The 19,246-nt window shown below is 42.8% G+C and overlaps 1 protein-coding gene across 1 annotated transcript in view; it reads right to left on the reverse strand.

Moving 5' to 3' along the window:
* Positions 1-19,246, reverse strand: part of AOAH (acyloxyacyl hydrolase) — a 1,097,690-nt gene that overhangs the window by 281,087 nt on the left and 797,357 nt on the right. The window lies entirely within an intron of this gene.

A 19,246-nucleotide genomic window follows, 5' to 3' on the forward strand; every position in this document is an offset into this window, starting at 1 on the left:
TTCCGAATTTAGTTAGTCCTAATTCTAGGCCTTAGAACTCTAGTGCATGGATAGAAGTTCTCAGAGTTATCATTTTTTTAAAAAAGGCTGTGTATTCTCAATAGTACAGTTAAAATCTGTGCTCGTAGAGATACCTCTTCCTCTTGCCCCCACCATCGCAATTTTAATTCTTAAGATTTAAGGTATAGCTATTCCCTATGCATTCAGCGGCCCCCGTCGGGCTCTATGGCAGACTTCCTTCCTCAGGCACTTAGCAAGTTAGCAGCACAGCAAAGAAGATAACATGTTTTGGATTTATAAAAGAAGGAACTGGTGCCCCTGGGACAGGCCCTACTTTTACATTAAGATTAAATAATGAGGGATATTCGCTCACTATAACATAACAAAACAATGGAGCAAAGCAGTAGTGATATAAATATATAGTGGAGACGTTTAGCCCACTACAACAAGAATCAATAAAGGTCAATACAAGTCAACGCCGCCCAAGCCTCAAGAGTGAGTGTCAACATATTACCTACAACATGCAGAGTAGTGTGTAGTGCACTGTGACTGTAGCGTACCGGCTTCATTTCTGCACCTCTAATCAGCTGAAATTCAGCAGAAAGAGAAAAAAGAGAAGATAGCTTAACATCCCAAAATGTCAAGCTTCTCTTACATGATCTGGTCACTATTCGCAGCCAATAAGCAATTGAAAGTCTGCAGCGTCTCGGGAGGATAGCTCAGGGGCAACATGCAGAGCAACACAGGTTGGATCCCTGGGATTGCGCTTACAAACCTCTGGTTATTAAGCGCGCTATAAATAACCAATTACAATTACAGCAGAGGGCTTCCGCAGACCCATCGATCGAAGTGAGTGGAAACGGTCACGACCGATGTTCCACTACTTTAGTTTTTTCTGTTAAAAGTTCCACTACTTTTTACATCCATATTCACCATTCTGGAATGCTACTTTTTGAAGTTAAAGCATACCTCTTCATTTTACCATCTTATAGCAGTTGGGGAAGATGGGTAGGTCCTGGTGACACTAAGAAGGAAGCTCTAGTCATACTCTATTTCCCCCTAGTTTTTGGGAAAGTTGTTACCTCAGGTAAACTGTCCAAAGGCTAAAGGTCCATGACATTCATAGAATCTTTTTTCAAATATCAGGTGGCTATAGAGAATGCGTCCATTCATGTCCCTGTGCAATTGTAAAGTTGTAATAGGAGCCTTAGTTACTTAGACTATTGCAATGCCCCGGCTGCAACACCCTGTCACATGTTACACCGTGCTTCCGCCTACCCTCTCCCCTGCCGAGATCACAGTTCCACTACTGTTTTCGGTACACTTTGACCACTGCGCAAGCCCAGTCAATAAGGAGGGCAATGAGGACGCCCTCCCGCACAAATTCAAGGCGCACCGTGCAGACCATGGCCCACTGATATCCAGCTCCATACTTCGTTTTTTCATCCTCTTCACCTTCGCAGGGTATAGAGTTCAGAGTCCACACACCAGGCTCTACCATGCTACGTGTGAGTCAAAGGCCCTCATTCACAGAGCGTTTTCTAATGGGGTTTTGCCGTTATAAAACGCTTCTGTGAATTAGGCTCAAAGTGTGGGAGAACTAGGCAAGGCGTCAGTGGCATTAGATGCATCAGGCATCAAGAAATATTGGGGGAGTGGTAGTGGTTTATGCTACAGCTGCTTCCAAGACACTACTTTGTTTAGAGCAATCACACAAATTATGATTAATTCAAAACCTCACATCACTATTTTGAGGGCGAAATCAAAGGGTCATAAAATAATGAGGATTAGTCAGCGTCACCCATACACACATGCTGGTGATGTCACTTCCTATAATGTCATTCCTTGTAATCTCACTTCCTCTGATAACAATTCCCAAAACATCGTGAGATTAGGTCATATTGCTGTCCCAACCTCCCCCCGTAAACATAATAGTTGACCCCCTGGTCTGTATGCACATGTTGCATTTCGACCTTTACAGCAGCGATCATCTACTGGGGGATATCTGGCCCCAAAACTAATATTGCACACAGCACACTACGAGGGGCACTGCAGACACACGGTTTAAAGATATTTAAAAAACTAGATAGAGACATGCTGGGATACTAGGCCTACCTTGGCCGCTAGATGTCCCCACTCCATCTCATCCTACCTCCTACTTCATGGTTTCCCAGTGGACAGCATCTTCCCATAATCATTTTGGCAAGGTCAGTTTGACTCCATAGAACATATTGTCTGTACTGCACACACGAACACAGGAGAGCATCAGTTTTCCGTTTTCCATTTAAAGAAAACACTCACGTCTGTAGACCAGTATCAAAAAGAGAAAGGTGATGGGCAAAGGAAAGCCCTAATGGCGACCACCCAGTCGAGAGTGGAAGCTATTCCAGATGGTTCAACAGCGTAGTAAATCAATGTTTCTATCAATTATTTTATCACCTACCATCACCGGACACTCACCATTATATCCTGGATTTGACAAGACTAGATTATGCAAAAGCATATACCGCCACATGCTGGACCTCAAAATCATGGCAAGACTACTACTCAGACTCAACAGGAAGGACCACATAACACCAACTTTAAAATCACTTGACTGACTACTACTCAAGAAAAGAAACAATTGGGAAGCACCGTGCACTGCCCATAGAGCTTGTCAGGGTCATGGAGACGCAAACATCATAGGAAATAACTTCCTGTAACAACCAAGAAGAACGCTGAGATTCAGGACCTACGTACCCTAGAAACCCTGCAATACCAGGGGGAGACGCAGAAGACCAGATTTCTCTAACTTCAGGCTGAATTTCTGGAGCTCTGTGCCAAAGGGAATCCCCACAATCCACAATCACCTTACATTCAGGACTATCTTAAAAACACTGATTTTTTAACCCACATACCTAACTGAGGCATGACCCAGCAATCACCCACCAGGCTTCACACCAAACACGTACTGTATGCTGCCCAAGACACTCAGACCAGAGCCCAGGGTATATGCTTCTGGGTGCCTAATAGCGGTGTCCGGCGAGCCAGCAAATGTCTGTTGTTTCATCTCACTGTAAGGCCCAATCTAGTCTGAGCTGTAGGATCTGAGAGGTCAGAAATGGCAGACGGGCTCAAAGGAAATGTTTTCTCAAAGTTTTCCATTCATTCAAAGTAAGAAGGGGTTTTGATAAATGCCTAACTTTCCCTAACCTAACAGAGATATCCCTGCCTACCATCCTGAAACTAAAGCAAAATGACTTAATATCTAAAATACCTCTGGGCCTCACACTAATACATACAAGTAAAATATGGCTGACTTTTAGTTCAACAAAACAGTTTTGTAATTCAAACTCAAAGGTTCTTGAAAGCACTCCTTGCGACCAGGGTTGTATTCCCTTACCCTGGATCAATTCAGGAATACTTAAATTACAGTTCTGTTTCAACAAAGTTCTGTTCAAGGAAATGGAAAAGTCTTTTTCAACCGTAGTGTCCTTCTTGGAGAAACAACAAATGTCCTTTTCACTGCAGTTGGTTGATAGTTCAAACAAATCAATGTCTTCCACAATATCCCTCTTGCAAGGATGATTGACTTTCTCCCTAAAACACAGGTTCCAAAACCAAAAGCAATTGTTCTGTTATCATGTAACACTTTCTTCAAAAGAAACTTCTTGACATGATAGCATGTCACTCTTTCTCAATACATATTTAAATAAAACACTTTTGCCAAGATAGCAAAAAGCTACTTGTCTCATTGATGCTAATGCTTGTCAACAAATGATAAAGTACACACATTCTCTTCATTCAACAACAGTTCTTTCCACAAATCTTTGTGCCACAAAGATATCAAACCATCATCTTATTTCCTGGTCCAATCACTTGCCAGGACTAAACACTATAAACCCTTTCCCGGTATACTCGCCTGCCAGGAAGAAAAACTCCTACCACTAACTTCAAACTTGATGGCAGCATTGATTCCAAGATTCTCCACATCAATCTCTCTTGGAAGGAGGTTTAACCAACAACTGCCTCAGTGTATAGTTTCTGGACTCTTGACATCTTGTGCTCCAGTTTTCCCTAAATTGAGAACAAAATGTACAAGACTTATTCTCAGTGGGTTTCTTAATGACTTCCCAAAAAGGAAGTGTTGCACCCTTGTTGCCTTATTCTAGTTTCACAGTCACTTGGCTCTTGGCAAAGTGAGATATACGCTTTCCCAAAAGTATACCTCTCAAAAGGGAATTTATGCTTTTGTTGCTTTATTGAATGTTTCTCACAACTTCTTGGCTGATGGTAATGCTTGTTGGTTAGAGGCTTTCTCCACTGGTAGTTCACCTAAAGTAGTTTGACAGTGTCTTGGCTGTGGGTAGCAATGGTTACAATATTTACCCTCTTGTAGTCCCTTATGAGGGAACTTTCTTCTTTGCCACTTAGCTTCGTTTTCTTCAACTATTTTGTATTCAATAAATAGGTTCTGCTTTAATTTGTCTACTGCTTGGGATTCACAATTATGGTTTTGTGACAGCTTTTGTGCACAGAGCGCACCTGGGGTCAGCATTCACTCTTTGCCAACTCACCTGTTCTCTGCAGTGGCCCCCTCTGGCTGTCAAGCTTTGCAGTGGTGCTTCTGCATTCAGTCTGCTTTCTCTTCCACTTCTGCAAGCCTAGGGTAAGTTATGCAGTGGTCTCCGGGACCGATGACAGCGCCGTTGATCTTCCACAACTTCTCCGGTTTGCCACACACTGCTTCGGAAGCACATCTCCTTCTCAGCTGGGCTTCTTCTTAGTATGGCGTCTTCCGTTGCGCGCACTCTGCATCTCTTCTGGTTTTCATCCATTGGGGTGACTCATGCTCGCAGGCTTCTCTCCGTGACTGTTCCTGCACCTCAGATGGCTTTAGCTTCCTCCGCTACGACTCCTGCAGGACCATTAACTGCTTCTTCCTCTGCTTCACCTTCATTTTCTTCATTCATTAAGGCAGAATTCTGGCAATTCAACGTTTTCATCTTTAAGACTCCTGAGTCTTTGAGGCACCTACATTTTTCTGTTTAGCTGGCTTTTTCGAACGGGTTCTTTGAACATTGACATTAGAGGGATTGGTACATTTATAGTATCCCATTAAATAACTGGGAATGATTTTATCCTCATCCTCCGAAGAAGATGAATACAGCGTCTCTCCTATTAGAGTCACCTCTTTCCCTTGATAGATGTCTCCTCCCATTTGATCCTTGCCCCGATACCACCCCAGGGTTAGGATCAGGTAGCGGCTGCCTTCCCCGGGCCACATGGGTGGAGACCTTAGGTTGGGGTTTGGTGATGACTCTGCAGGATTCATCACAAGGATGAATAGCTACTGAGCATTGCTCCAGATGCTCTCAGCATGTGTAGTTGCCCTCAGAACCCCATGTGATGCTCACCCACTCAGGCAGAATCTCCACTCAGCAACCTTCAGGCAATCAATTTACGAACATTGTCTAACTGTTACAACTGCTGCAGGTTACTTTCTACCTTCCTGTGCTCCTTGCAGTGTTCCCACTCTCATTTAGATTGTGCCGCTGCACATTGCTCAATGCAAGATTTACTGGTGCTTCAACAATGGTACAAAATGTTTCCTCATAAGCTCGATACCAGAAGGGCTCCTCCACTGAGACTTCACCACAGATGCATCAGATGGACGCTCTAAACCACCTACTCTGCCGTCCGGTAACCTCCAGCACCAATAGTCTCAACTTCTACCTGGAACGTATTAAATGCAGACCAGCTATACCCTCACACACAATAATGCAAAGGTTCCTCCCTTTAGACTGTGAACAACTTTACATTTCACAAATAACTTATTTTTCATGCCTCTGGCCAGTGATTCTTAGCACCAGGGGTGCACAAAGTATCCCATTGGCTACAAAACAGTTGCTTGATGCTTTGATGAAATAACACCTAGAAACAGACTTGCAAACAGAGCTAAGGGTACTTCTGGCCTGTGCGCATCAAAACAATAGCAAAGTTGTCTTGCACGTTGTCTCTCCTCCCTCCTACCTGGCCCATCACCAGGGCTTTAAGGGGTCCGAGGCTAACCGGGGCAGAGCTCTGGCAGACTCCAAAATATAATTCTGAGGCGGGGCCCTGCCAGGGCCCCTAATTGGCAACCCCGGTCACTAGAGGACAAGGCTGTTATTCTAAAGCCTGAAGCTCTCGCTCATGTGCGAGTGCTTCAGGCTTCAGAAAAAAATCACTTTTCTCTATAATGGTGGCACTGGCACCTGCGAGGCATCCCTTTAATTAAGAACTACCTGTGGGCTGGTGCCACCATTATAGAAGAAAAGGTGCGGCTGCTAGAAGCCAAGGCCCTTTTTTTTCTAAAGCCTGAAGCACCCGCTCGTTCGAAAAAAAGGCTTGGCTTCCCACGGCCTCACTCTTTTAGCCTTAAGGTGCTGCTGCCCCTCACCCAGTGCTGGAGTAAACCCTGTGGAGGCCAGGAGGCAGTCGAAATGTCAACCCCCTCGCAAATTATCTCCTAATATGTTTTAAATTTTCTGCACTGCTTTATTTTGATCTATTGTTGTGGGGCCACAGAAATGAGTAGGACCCATTGGCCCGTGCCTACTTGACCTAATGGATAATCCGGCACTGAACTCGCCAGGCATCCCTTCATCACCCGCTCCCCTACCGGTGGTAGAGGCTGCTGATCTCTACAAAGGGCTGCCTGGCAGCGGTGCCTGGAGCCCATTAAGCTGGGGGCTAGTCAAGGGGGCATGGCCTATGGAGCTGGCAGGTGACCCCCCCTAGGCCACGCCCCCTTGATGACCCCCAGCTCGTTTTCCGTGACACTTAAGTCACTGCATAAAGCATCATAGAGACATATTTAGTGCGCATTCATAGTAAACATCACTGCACATTGGGATTCCCCGAAACACCCACTCGAAACAGGTGAATGATGAGGCGATGGCACTGTGCTCAGCACACGTTTAAGCACTGTTTGCATTTTGAGCAAAGAAAACCAGCATTAATTAAGGGTTCCTAAAAATGTTCAAGAAGGAAAGAGAAGTCGTGAGCTCAGACACGAGGAAGAGTTTGCAAGTGAAACATAGCTGTCAGGCGTGTTTATGAGTATTCGTGCTCATGGACGCCCGTGCGCATGTGCGGTCAGGGGGGTGGAGACAGGATGCACAACATTTTTACACGTTATCTAAAACAGTTGCCACATTTTTCCTCATGACCATTCACAACGCCTTTCATTTTGTATTAAATTGAATACAATATCAATACATTCATTTCACTGCTGGTATTATTTTTCTTTCCAGAGCTGTGATTAGCTTTATTGAAAATGTAATTCTATCCATCGAGTTATATTGCAGGAGCCCGCGGCAGAGCTGGGTGGCTCAAACAACCTTTTATTTTAATTGGACATTGTTTAAAACCGAATTACGCTGTAATAAAGGTCGACGCCGCTTGGAACACATCTAATAAGATACGGCAATGATGAACTCGTGGCTCGTCAAGGAGGAACAACGTCTGGAACTTAATGATGCGTTGAGAGAAGCCTCCAGGTCTGTGCAATGACAGCCAGGTGCACTATCAATTGTCTGAGGGTCCAGATTAATAGAATACATTTGCATATTTCAGGCTGCAATCAAATGTCTGCTGCCTAGGGTTCAATGGCCCGTGGACAGCCTGCAGCAGATGGCAACACACCACGCTTATTCACTGACAAGGATAAAGTATTAACCTGGATTCTTTTTTTCAGAATGCTGTAGCTAGTATAGACACTGTGATAGTAACAGTATTTTCTATAAAGGAAACTGAGAAAAAAAAAAAATATATATATATATATATATATTAATAATGCCAAGAAAGTTATGGCGGGTTTAAAAAGGTTTTGAAAAAAACCCTTGGGTGGATTAAGCTATGTATAAAGTAGCACTGTCCTCTTAGACAAGGACAATTTCCTGGAGAAAAAGGTTTGCATTTGAGCTAATGTGCATACCCACAATGCCTTGCTGTTGTGGCTCAGAACTGGAGGTGAACTTCCAGCAATGGCTACTAGGTGGCATTGTGGAATGTGTGGCTCAAATTGACTTTCCTACTTATGTATTAATATACGCACATACATGCATTTATAGTTACATAGCATTTCAATTAAAGAAGAGGTGTGCGTGCGTGAATATATATATATATCAGTAAAAAAACTTTGTTAACGGGACGTTATGGTTAAGTTGCGCAACTAAAAACCTATGAAATTCAGTGAAAAAACTTTGTTAAAGGGACGTTATGGTTCCAAGTAAAACCGGAAAACCCCTGAAATTCGCCAGTTATGGTAAGCTAAACAACCATAACTCGTGCCACCAAAGTGCACTGCTAAGCCTAAGCCTAACACCCAGGCCATCAAAGATGACATCACAAATGTAACTGATGACATCACTGATGACATCACATGTCTGACTCCCCCTTTTTTTCTTTCCTGACATATCTAGGCCACATGATTTTCTTCAGTAACAGTCAGGAACTAAAAATTGTAAATTACTATATTCGTAGACTTATCCTTCAAGTATGTTCTTACAATAATTCCCTTATGGTCCAGTCATATCATATGAAACATATACATAGGGGAAGACACAACCTTGCAAGACAGCAATCCTTTTTGTGCATTAAAATTATCAGTAGATTTATCAGCACTTTCTGATACTTTTGATGTTTTTTTATTACTGTACTTTCCCTGTATAAGCTCATATTTTTATATGTTGTACTCACACAATTTTCCTTAGGATCCAGACACATCATGTGATATATATAGATAGGGTAAGTAACAGCTTTGAAACAGAGCAATAATTTCTCTGCATAAAGGTAATCAGTTAGGTTATGAACACTTTCTGCTACCATTGCTGTTTCTTTTTCTTAATTCAATTCCCTTGTATATATTCATATTTGTATCTGGTGTTGTCTCTTTGTGATTTGTCTATAATAATGCAATTATGTAGTAAGTGGGTTTTATTACCTACTTATCACAGGTTTCACTGTACGCAAAACTCTAATATGAAAACCAGTTATCATTTCACTATTCAACATGGCAAGCTTATGAATATTGCCCCTCCATCATGTATGCTGCACACAATGCCTATGTTTCTACATGAGTACCTTAGTATACTGGATTGAAGTTAATAATAGAATGCTATTTATATCAATGCATAGCTTAATGCACTGATTAGCACTTGATATTTATTCCAATAATCTTTGACACTTTTTTATTAACATTACACTAAGAATCCCTTGTACAGACTTTTCATGAAAGGTAAATGCACATGTGATGTCATCAGTGATGTCATCAATGATATTTGTGATGTCATCTTTGATGTCCTGGGGGTTAGGCTTAGCAGTGCACGGTGGTGGCGCGAGTTATGGTTGCGTAGCTTACCATAACTGGCGAATTTCAGGGTTTTTTCGGTTTTACTTCGAACCATAACTTTCCTTTAACAAAGTTTTTTCACTGAATTTCATAGGTTTTTAGTTGCGCAACTTAACCATAACGTCCCGTTAACAAAGTTTTTTTTACTGAATTTCATAGGTTTTTAGTAGCGCAACTTAACCATAACGTCCGGTTAACAACGCTTTTTTACTGAATTTCATAGGTTTTTAGTAGCGCAAGTTAACCATAAACTCCCTTTAACAAACATTTTTCATTAGCACGCAGACAATATACAAAGATGGAGTGTAAAAAGCAATTTCTTAGGGATGGCTTTACACAGAATGTTGCAAAGTAAGAATTTATGCTCGTTCACAGTGAAGGTCAGCTGCTTCCATTTTTTGCTCGCGGGCCGGAGTGGCCCACGACTCGCACTATAAGGTTCAATTGTTTTTTGACCTTGACAGACAGGGATCGTGCCGAAAGACTTGTTTTGAAGAAGGGGTGCAAAAACATAAGAGACGATAAGGATGAAATTTCTGAAACTAAAGCGCTTTTATATATTATATCACTATGAGAAAGTTCGTTGGCACAGACGGAGTCGTATTTAGGGACTGCATTACGCGTAGACAATGGAAAATGCCAATATAATGTAAGTAACCCTTTAGATTATTTTATACCGGAATATAATAACAATAGCGTGGCGTTAAAGCCCGGTTAAGTTGTACTTGTACGTTCAATGTGGCATATTGTTTTGTACCGCGCACTATCACTGCCGAAGTGGTCCCCCGGCGCTCAGACGGCTAAGAAAAAGGCAGAGGAGAGAGGGTGGGATAGTGGGAATAAGTTAACATACTCTGTTGCACTATCCTCGCTAGCAAATAGTTTCACGCCCTAATAAATAAAATGAATATTTTTAATGAAGATCGGCTCGTGAGACTGTTTTTAAAACAGGTACATCCTTCCCTACTGTCAATGCCATGATTTTCAGACCCCGGCCGACGGATTTTTTAACTGCCAGGTGCAGCTACTTCTAAACAACTTCATGACCCTCACCATTTTATGGGACAATCGCCAAGGACCAATATGCCCTTACGCGGTACTAGCGGCTAGAAGCAACATACCAACCATTAGGGTGGTCTAATGCCTCCTTGTTGGAACAGCCTTCCGATTATCAGTGCGACCATAGTGCTTCTTTTATCATAAACCAACACCCTGTGTACCTCAAAGGAACAGCGCGTGACTCAAGATGAACTTTTGCGGATCGACAGCAAAGACAAATGCAAATCGCTGAATATTCTCTAAACATTTGATGTCAAATAAAAGTACTTTACGAAATGTACAATCTTGCTGTTTGCTTTTAAATCACAGTTTCATATTCCGAATTGTGGCGCGCTGTGTTGTGAGATGATCTGTGTTGTTTTCCGGGTTCTGTGTAAAGTCGCGTAGGACTGGAGACGACTGGGCCTTGCGCGGTACTAGCGGCTAGAAGCAACATACCAACCATTATGGTGGTCTAATGCCTCGTTGTTGGAACAGCCTTCCGATTATCAGTGCGACTATAGTGCTTCTTTTATCATAAACCAACACCCTGTGTACCGCAAAGGAACAGCGCGTGACTCAAGATGAACTTTTGCGGATCGACTGCAAAGACAAATGCAAATCGCTGAATATTCTCTAAACATTTGATGTCAAATAAAAGTACTTTACGAAATGTACAATCTTGCTGTTTGCTTTTAAATCACAGTTTCATATTCCGAATTGTGGTGCGCTGTGTTTTGAGATGATCTGTGTTGTTTTCCGGGTTCTGTGTAAAGTCACGTAGGACTGGAGACGACTGGGCGCGTTTGGCTACGCACCCTGTAACGTCACGGAGAGAGACGGGGAATATGAATGCTTTGATAATGTCAGGCTTAGGGGTGGGAGATATGATTTAGTGTCGCAAAAGCAGGTCAGCCAGGTCGATGGGGCAAGTGATAGGATTATCACATAATGTCGGCGCACAGCAGCCTGATTTATCGTTTGTTTAGTGGACAAAAAGTCGGGTAAGGCCCATAGGAAATTGTAATGTCAACGGACATAAGGAGGGTTCTTAGAACACTTTCAACCTGACAACGAACAATATGAACAGCATTCTCAGAACACCCCCATTTTGTTTAATTGCAAACATTACCTCCACGTCCACTCTTCCTCGTCCCAGTACTTACTTCATGAGGCCCCTGCCTCCGACACAGGACCTTCTTCTATTTCTTTAAATTCCTATAATTCCTCCCCCACATCCACATCACTCAGTTTCATATTACCAAGCCGGAGCATGGGACCTTCCCCGCAGGGAGGGTGAGGAGGGTCGTCAGTACTGTGACAAGGAAGAGTAGGACTAGGAGTAATGAAGATTACCAGTAAGTAATCAGAGCATTTCAGGACATCGCAAGTGTTCTTAGAACACATTCAACTTGCCAGAGTACAATACGGACAGCGTCCTCAGGACACCCCCATTTTGTTTATGTACGAACATTTAAGGACACTGCGAGTGTTCTTAGCTCAATTTTAGCTTGCTTGCGAACAAAACAGACACATACTCCGTCCTCAGAACACCCCACCATTTAGTTTATATAGAACATTTCAGAACAGCCCTGTTGTCCGCAGACAAATCGAACACAACAAAAGTGTCTAGCATATAAAAAAAACAGAACATTTAACCTATCTCCTACTCCCCCACCTTTCCCAAACACTCTTACACACCAACACACTCCACTAAATACAATTTTTAATCCAAGTTTCACCGCACTGTCCGCGGTGGTCGGGAATGCAAGATGGCGGGCGCCACAGAAAATCTGACGCGCTTCACGCACCACGCCGTCCAATCAGCGAACACGTCGCATGTCCGCGGACATCACGCAAGCCGCTCGGCCAATCAGGGCACTGTCCGCGGAGCGAACCGGGAAGTCCGTCCACAGAGCGAACAGAGATATCACTACATTTTTTGCCGTACATTTTGGTCATTTTAAAAAAAAACTACTGGACGTATTTACACCAAATTTGCAAAAGCACGCTTTCGGGACCAAGCCCCCGCTCCTGCTGCAAATTTGGTGTAAATCCGTCCAGCGGTTTGGGCTGTATGCGTGCGTTTTTTCCCATTATGTCTATGGGAAAAAACAAAAGTTTTGGGACCCCCCTATAACTTTGCCCCCCCTGGACCAAACCTCTCCAAACTTTGCAAAACAATTCAGAGTGGGCCATATACTTTTTTTTGCAAAGTTTGGTGAGGATTCGTCCAGAGGGAGAGAAGTTATAAGCCACCCAAAAAAATCTCTTCCTATGGAAACACCAACTTAACCATAACTACATGGACGCTATCGCGTCCATGTAATAAAATAAGCCAGCAAACTAATGATTTACGATGGGTTTATAAAGGCTTCAGAAACACCCTTCTATCTGAAATTGTGAAAATAAACTAAGCCTTTTCAGCCAAGTCACACAAGCCAAAGGGACAACAAATAGCCGTAACTGGAACTTCACCTTCAGTTCAGAACCATATGAGCAATGCATTGGAGGTATGCAAATCAGTTCAGACAGTGGTCGAATTGTGAACAAAAAAAAGTAGTGGAACGATGTTCCTCTGCCCTGCCCCCTTTTTATGCCCTGCCCCTTTATATGCTCCATTCAATCCCCCATACAGTCATGCCCACCAACCCCTCAATTCAAACCACCTACCTGGCTCCTTCCAGTCCTTCCCTCTAACCCATAAAGCTGTGATTCACAAAAGTTCTTGCAAGACTAAAGAAAACGCTGTGAAAGAACATACATTTAAACAAGTAAGTGTAAAGTAAGACCCAGAATGGAGACTGCGCCCAAAGTTAAAAAAAAGTGATTTATTATATACAAAAAGGTGCCCTTCTTGATGACACATGTTTTTACCTTTCTTGAGGCCTTTTTCAAATCAGGGCTGCTCAACTGAGATATCAATGTATGTACTGTTACAAGACATATTCCAAAATTAACATCATTGATGCAAACACAATTAGTATCGCCATTGTGCAATAGCATAGTGAACGTATGCATTAGTAAAGTCAAAATAAAAACATGTGAATATGAAAACAAAGCCAGATAAAAAAGGGTTGGTGATGGGAAGGATGCAAGGGAAGAGAACAAGAGAAAAACGGAAAAAGTGTTTAGTTTGTTAATTTAGTGCATGTTGAATGTCCACGTATAAATTCCAAGAAATAGGTAAGTAATTCGATGTTACCTTATTGTCTTGTGTGCCCCTAATAGGTAATACATTGAAACAACCACCATTAGTGTGTCATTGCCCCCTCAGCATGCAGCTTTATGTAGCCACCCCTTCCATTCTTCCACCATTCAGACCTCTTAAGGGGCATGCACTGCTAAGCCTAACACCCAGGACATCAAAGATGACATCATAAATGTCATTGATGACATCACTGATGACATCACATGTGCATTTACCTTTCATGAAAAGTCTGTACAAGGGATTCTTAGTGTAATGTTCAAGCTCGTTTCCACAGAGGTCCATTTGTCTCAGGTCTCCACCAAGAAAAGGCGCTGATGTCTGCCCGTAAAAACCAGATGATATGTCACAAATTCTGGAACACCAAAGGCACCCCTTTCACATGGGAGATGCAGTTTGCACAACTTCAGATGCAGCTGTTTGTAGTCCCACAAAAATCCTTTAATCAGTTTCTCTATTTCGTCCAGTACACCTCTCCATAGAGGGGGATTGAACATACTTAAAATTTGTGGTGTGACTGTCATGTTTACCGCATATGCATTGCCCCAAAGCGATAATTTCATCTCCATCCATCTATCCAGGTCCATCTTCAAGTTTGACAGCATCCACTTTATAGTCTCCTACATCCTTTGATAACATATTTTGTAAGTCATACTCCAAGATATATATTTTGTCAACACATTTTTTATACATAAATATTCTTTAAAACATGCATATGTTCCCTGAGACCTGGAAGAGATGTCTTCTCACTTTGTAACACCAGCAACAGATCATCAGCGTAAAACCACAATTTTTTGTTCAAGTCCATAGCAAAATACTCATTGGATTCTTCTATCTTCCCTTATCGAGTCAGCCAGAGGCTCCATGGTAAGAACAAACAACAGGGGAAATAAGGGGCACCCTTGTCTAATGCCCCTCTCCAGTTCTATGATCTTAGAGGAATGGCCATTAGTCAAGAACAACACATTACGTTTGGTCTTTAATAATAATATGATCCATTTAATTAAGCTTGTAGCAAGATCAAATATTTCCAATGTCCCAAAAAAGGAAATTCCATTCTATACGGTCAAATGCTTTCTCTGCATCCAATGAAAGAGTCCCAACCTCAGATGCCATTTTTTGATTTTCAAATAAAGTTAAAATAAGTCTATGCATATTGATAGAAGAGTGTCTGCCTTTGGCAGATCCAAATTGGTTCATATTAACCAGTTTCAGCAATACCTCCTGTAATCTCATTGCTATAACTTTCACCAGTTTTTTATTTTCCATATTGATTAAGCTGATAGCCCTGAAGCTTCCCAGAGAGGTGGAGGGTTTGTCTTTCTTCAATAAAACTATATGGAAGCATGGCACACTGAATTCGGTAGCCGCCCCTTCTCTCTACACAAACTAAACATGTCAGCCATCAGCTCAAACACACTATCAGTATACCTAAGCATTAACTCCATCTCCAATGGGAACTGGAGCAAAGGCAATACACCATGAGTTGGGCCTTAGCCTCACCTCTTCATAGGTGAGGCTACAGCCCAACTCATGGTGTAATAAATTATATTGAGAATCAACTGGTAATAATTCCTGATGAGAACATCTTTTTTGTAATCAGAAACACACTATCCAGCATTATTCTGTAGAATTTCGCTGGCAGCCCATCTGGTCCCGGACATTTCTCCGTATTTAGATGGATGACTGCTTTCGCCAAACTCATGTGTACTCAGGTCCGCGTCCAACTTGTCTTTATGATATGATATGATATTTTATTTTATTGCGCTTGTACACAAGTGTTTCAGAGCGTGACAATGCAAGGGAGGGGAACAGGGGAGAACAAAACAACGAGCTTACTAGGCCCAGTGACTTTGAGATTGTGCAAGTGCATGGGAAAGGGAAAGGGGAAAAGTGCATGGAAGGGGGAGTGTGGAAAGTGCAGAGCAGAGGATAAACAGATAAATAATAATAAATACAAATAAAATAGATTGCAATGAACAGGGGTTGTGCAGCTAGCAAGTGGCAAGTGCTGTGTTTACGGCAGCAGAACAGGGTAAGTCTGATAAGTGCATAAAAAGAAGAAAAGTGGGGACATGGAGTACTGTATGCGTACAGATACAGTCCCCAGTGCAAGGGGTGGCCGGGAGGCAGTGCAGAAGGGTGGCAGGGTGAGCAGATAACTGGGCCAAAGGGGGGGGGCAGATGCACAGTGAAAAGAGAGAGAAGATCAGCAAGGAAGAGGGGGAGCAAAGGCAGATGCAAAGAGGAAGGTCGTGAGGTGCTTCCGGAAACGGAGATGGTTCTCCATTAATGAAATCTAATAATAATTGTGGTACCACTTAGAACTGTATATATTTGCCGTTGTAGATTAACTGAGCACAACGTGAGTTATTGTGATTGTGTATATAACCTTGAACCCTAATTATATAAAGACTGTGTTTTAACTAATACAGTGTGTGGACATTCCTTTGTGGGTGCTTGGGGACTACACTATACTTAAGAACCAGCCTACATCACCTCCTGAGAAGCTAGGCCTTGATTGCTCGTTCATTGCTACCAACAATAGAGAATATTGGCTGGGGTCCTCTGTGCCTCTCCTCTACCATATAGAGAGCAGGAGTAAAGACACCCCCTTCAGTCTTTACACTGGTGGCAGCGGTGGGATGCTTATGGTTTTAAGAAACAGCGTATAACCGTGCCACTTACAAAATATCTTCACTTTGTTAAATTGAGGTTTAGTTGTGTACATGATAACTGCATTACAAGCATTGGAATCTATTGCACATGGTAAATTGACTAGGATGAGCTTAGAGGCTCTCCAGAGTGCTTGTGAAGCCAGGGAGTTAGACTTTGTGGATACGTCTAGGGCTGAGCTGATAGCTGCCCTGGTGGACTACCAGACTGATGGTGAAACTCTGGAAGGGGGGGGTGCAACCAATGAGGACTCTGCCCTTGGGGTTGTTGCTGAATCTGTTTCTGGGAATGCCACCATTCCTGCTGCCTCTGTTCCGACCCCCAGCAATTCCGTGGAACTTGAGTTATTAAGGATGAAATTGGCCTTTGAATACCACAAGTTGGAAATAGAAGCTGAGCTTAAGAAAGAGGAGCTGGCACAGCAAGTGGAACTCAAGAATAGGGATCTTGAACTCAAAGACAAGGACACTGAATGTCAGAGAATCCAACTAGAGAAAGCTAGAGTGGAGACTTCTGCTAAACCTGTTGAGAGTGTCAGGTCCCCAGCCACCAAGTTTATGAAAGATTTGGTGGGTGTATATGTGGAAGCTTTCTCTGATTTTGACAGTCTGGGTAGGTAAATATAGAGATATTCAAACAAATCCAACTGTTGTTACTCCTCTCCTACATAGCTTTGCATAATAATTCTGGAATTCCCCATTGATTAAGCTAGGATCTTATATCAAATGACCAGATACCGTCTCATTTGCACATATTGGGCCTGATTCATGGAAAAGCGCATTAATCCTAAGGGTCGTGCGCCGAGAACGACACTGCGCAAGCCTGCACGCATAATTAATCTGCGTGCTCCACATACTCATGGATCCAAACATGCATTTCCAGCCGACATGTAAAAGGGAATTGACCTACGTGAGGAACACGCATTAATACGCCCCTACGCAAAAAAAACCACAGCCGAAGACCAACCATTGTGCAAAGCTCTGTGTCCACCTCTGACACAATATCCAGAACCCCAGCTACTCTGTGCGAGGCCCCACGTAAGTAATGGCTGCACACCAGCTACTCTGCACGAGGTCCCACGTAAGTAACGGCTGCACCCCAGCTACTCTGCGTGAGGTCACATGTAAGTAACGGCTGCACCCAAGCTACTCTGCGCGAGGTCCCACGTAAGTAACGGCTGCACGCCAGCTACTCTGCGCAAAGTCGCATGTAACTAATGGCTGCACCCCTGCGAACCGTCCCCCCTACTGCCACTGCACACAAAGTGCTGACTCATACCGCGACTGCACATCAGCCCCCTCAGGTGCAGACACCACCCACCAGACCCTCTTATTGGGGTAGTTAATGCCATTTACGTTCCAAGATATTATTTTCAGACTTTTTTTTAGTAAGCTCTTTCATAATCATTTCATACAGTCCAGATTCTTTAACAGTATACCAATGGCATAGGAGGTAAAGGGTGGGAATTACATAAGAAAAAGAAAATACAAATAAAAATGGTAAAAAGTCATTTTTGGTAGTGTCAGCTCTAACCAAGCACCTATGAACCCTAATATTGACAATGTCATAATGCCAATCCCCCACCCAATCCATAGCAAATTGAATCATGGCATACTACAATTACCCCTAGATGAAAGACTTTGACACATCCACTCTGTGATGAAGCCCCCAACATTATAAACTAGCTTGCCTAGTCTCCATTCAATGGTTTGTTAATTAAGTTCAAACAATTCAGACGTGCACTAGCAATCTGTGTCCTCTGGCTCCAGGCTCGTTATGGGCTCAATCACAAACTCGCTCTAACCAGCCAGTGAGAGCTCAACCCCTCATCCAGAGCTACGCAGCCCTCCTTCCATTCCCGAACCCCTCCTCACCTCAGGGTTTAAAAGGATTGATGAGACGAATAAAAACTCCCCCAGGAGTGAGGTCAGACTAATGCCGGGGCCGCAGTGTTCACCCCCAGTTGATTCATCATAATCCTGCAGGCCCAGTGTGTCATATTGAGAGTACGCTGCCAGGCCTGGTACATCGTGCACGTCATGTACATACGTGTGTTATGCCCAAGCCCTAGTGGTGAAAAAAGGAGCTTAATTGGCCCTGGGAACTTGGCTCAGAGCCACAATCCAAGGGTAGTTGGTTAGCAGATTTTATGTATCAACGCCATCATGGACATAATAATAATAATAATAATAATAATAATAATAATAATATTAATATTAAAATCAATTAAAAACACTGTTTCAAAATTTTAAGAAATTGAAAGAAACAAAGTAAATCCATACATTAGTCAACAATTCATCCATCTGATGACTCATACTTCCAGCAGGGTTGTACTACTTCCTTAGGCCAACTCAGGGCTTCCTCTGGATCCTTACTCCATCCACCATGAATATCTTCATAATTGCAGGGTTGGCCAGGACAGCTTTCATGTTTTTTTCCTGTGCCATTGCTTTAGCTTATATTAATGCCCTCCTCTTCTCCACAACTTCCTTCGGATAGGCTGGGTACACTAAAGAAGGGTTTCCACCATACAAAACTATCCCATTTTCTCTGTGTGCCTTTAGAACCCTTTCCTTTGATCCAGCTTTGTCAGGATCATTATAATCTGTCAAGGCTTGCCTATCTCCATGTTACCCATTCTATAAGAATAGCCCAGATTCACTGGATCAATCATTTATTTATTGATTTATTTATTCACATTTGTAGAGCGCACAGCAGACCGAAGACATCGTGGCGCTAGTTACAGTGTTGCTTCTACTTAGTTACATTCAGTTCATGTCCGTACGGTTACATTGGACGAAATATACTTTTTTTTACAGATATGCGCTGAGCAGCATGAGCACATGAGAACGGTGTTAGTTGAATAGGGCAGTTTTGAGTTTTTTTCGGAAGGAGAAGAGAGATGCATCAGCTCTGAGGTCAGTGGGTAGGGAATTTCAGAGTTTGGG

This window comes from Ambystoma mexicanum, chromosome 5p, assembly GCF_040938575.1.
Source record: "Ambystoma mexicanum isolate Mex_15411 chromosome 5p, UKY_AmexF1_1, whole genome shotgun sequence".
NCBI classification, from domain to species: Eukaryota; Metazoa; Chordata; class Amphibia; order Caudata; family Ambystomatidae; genus Ambystoma; species Ambystoma mexicanum.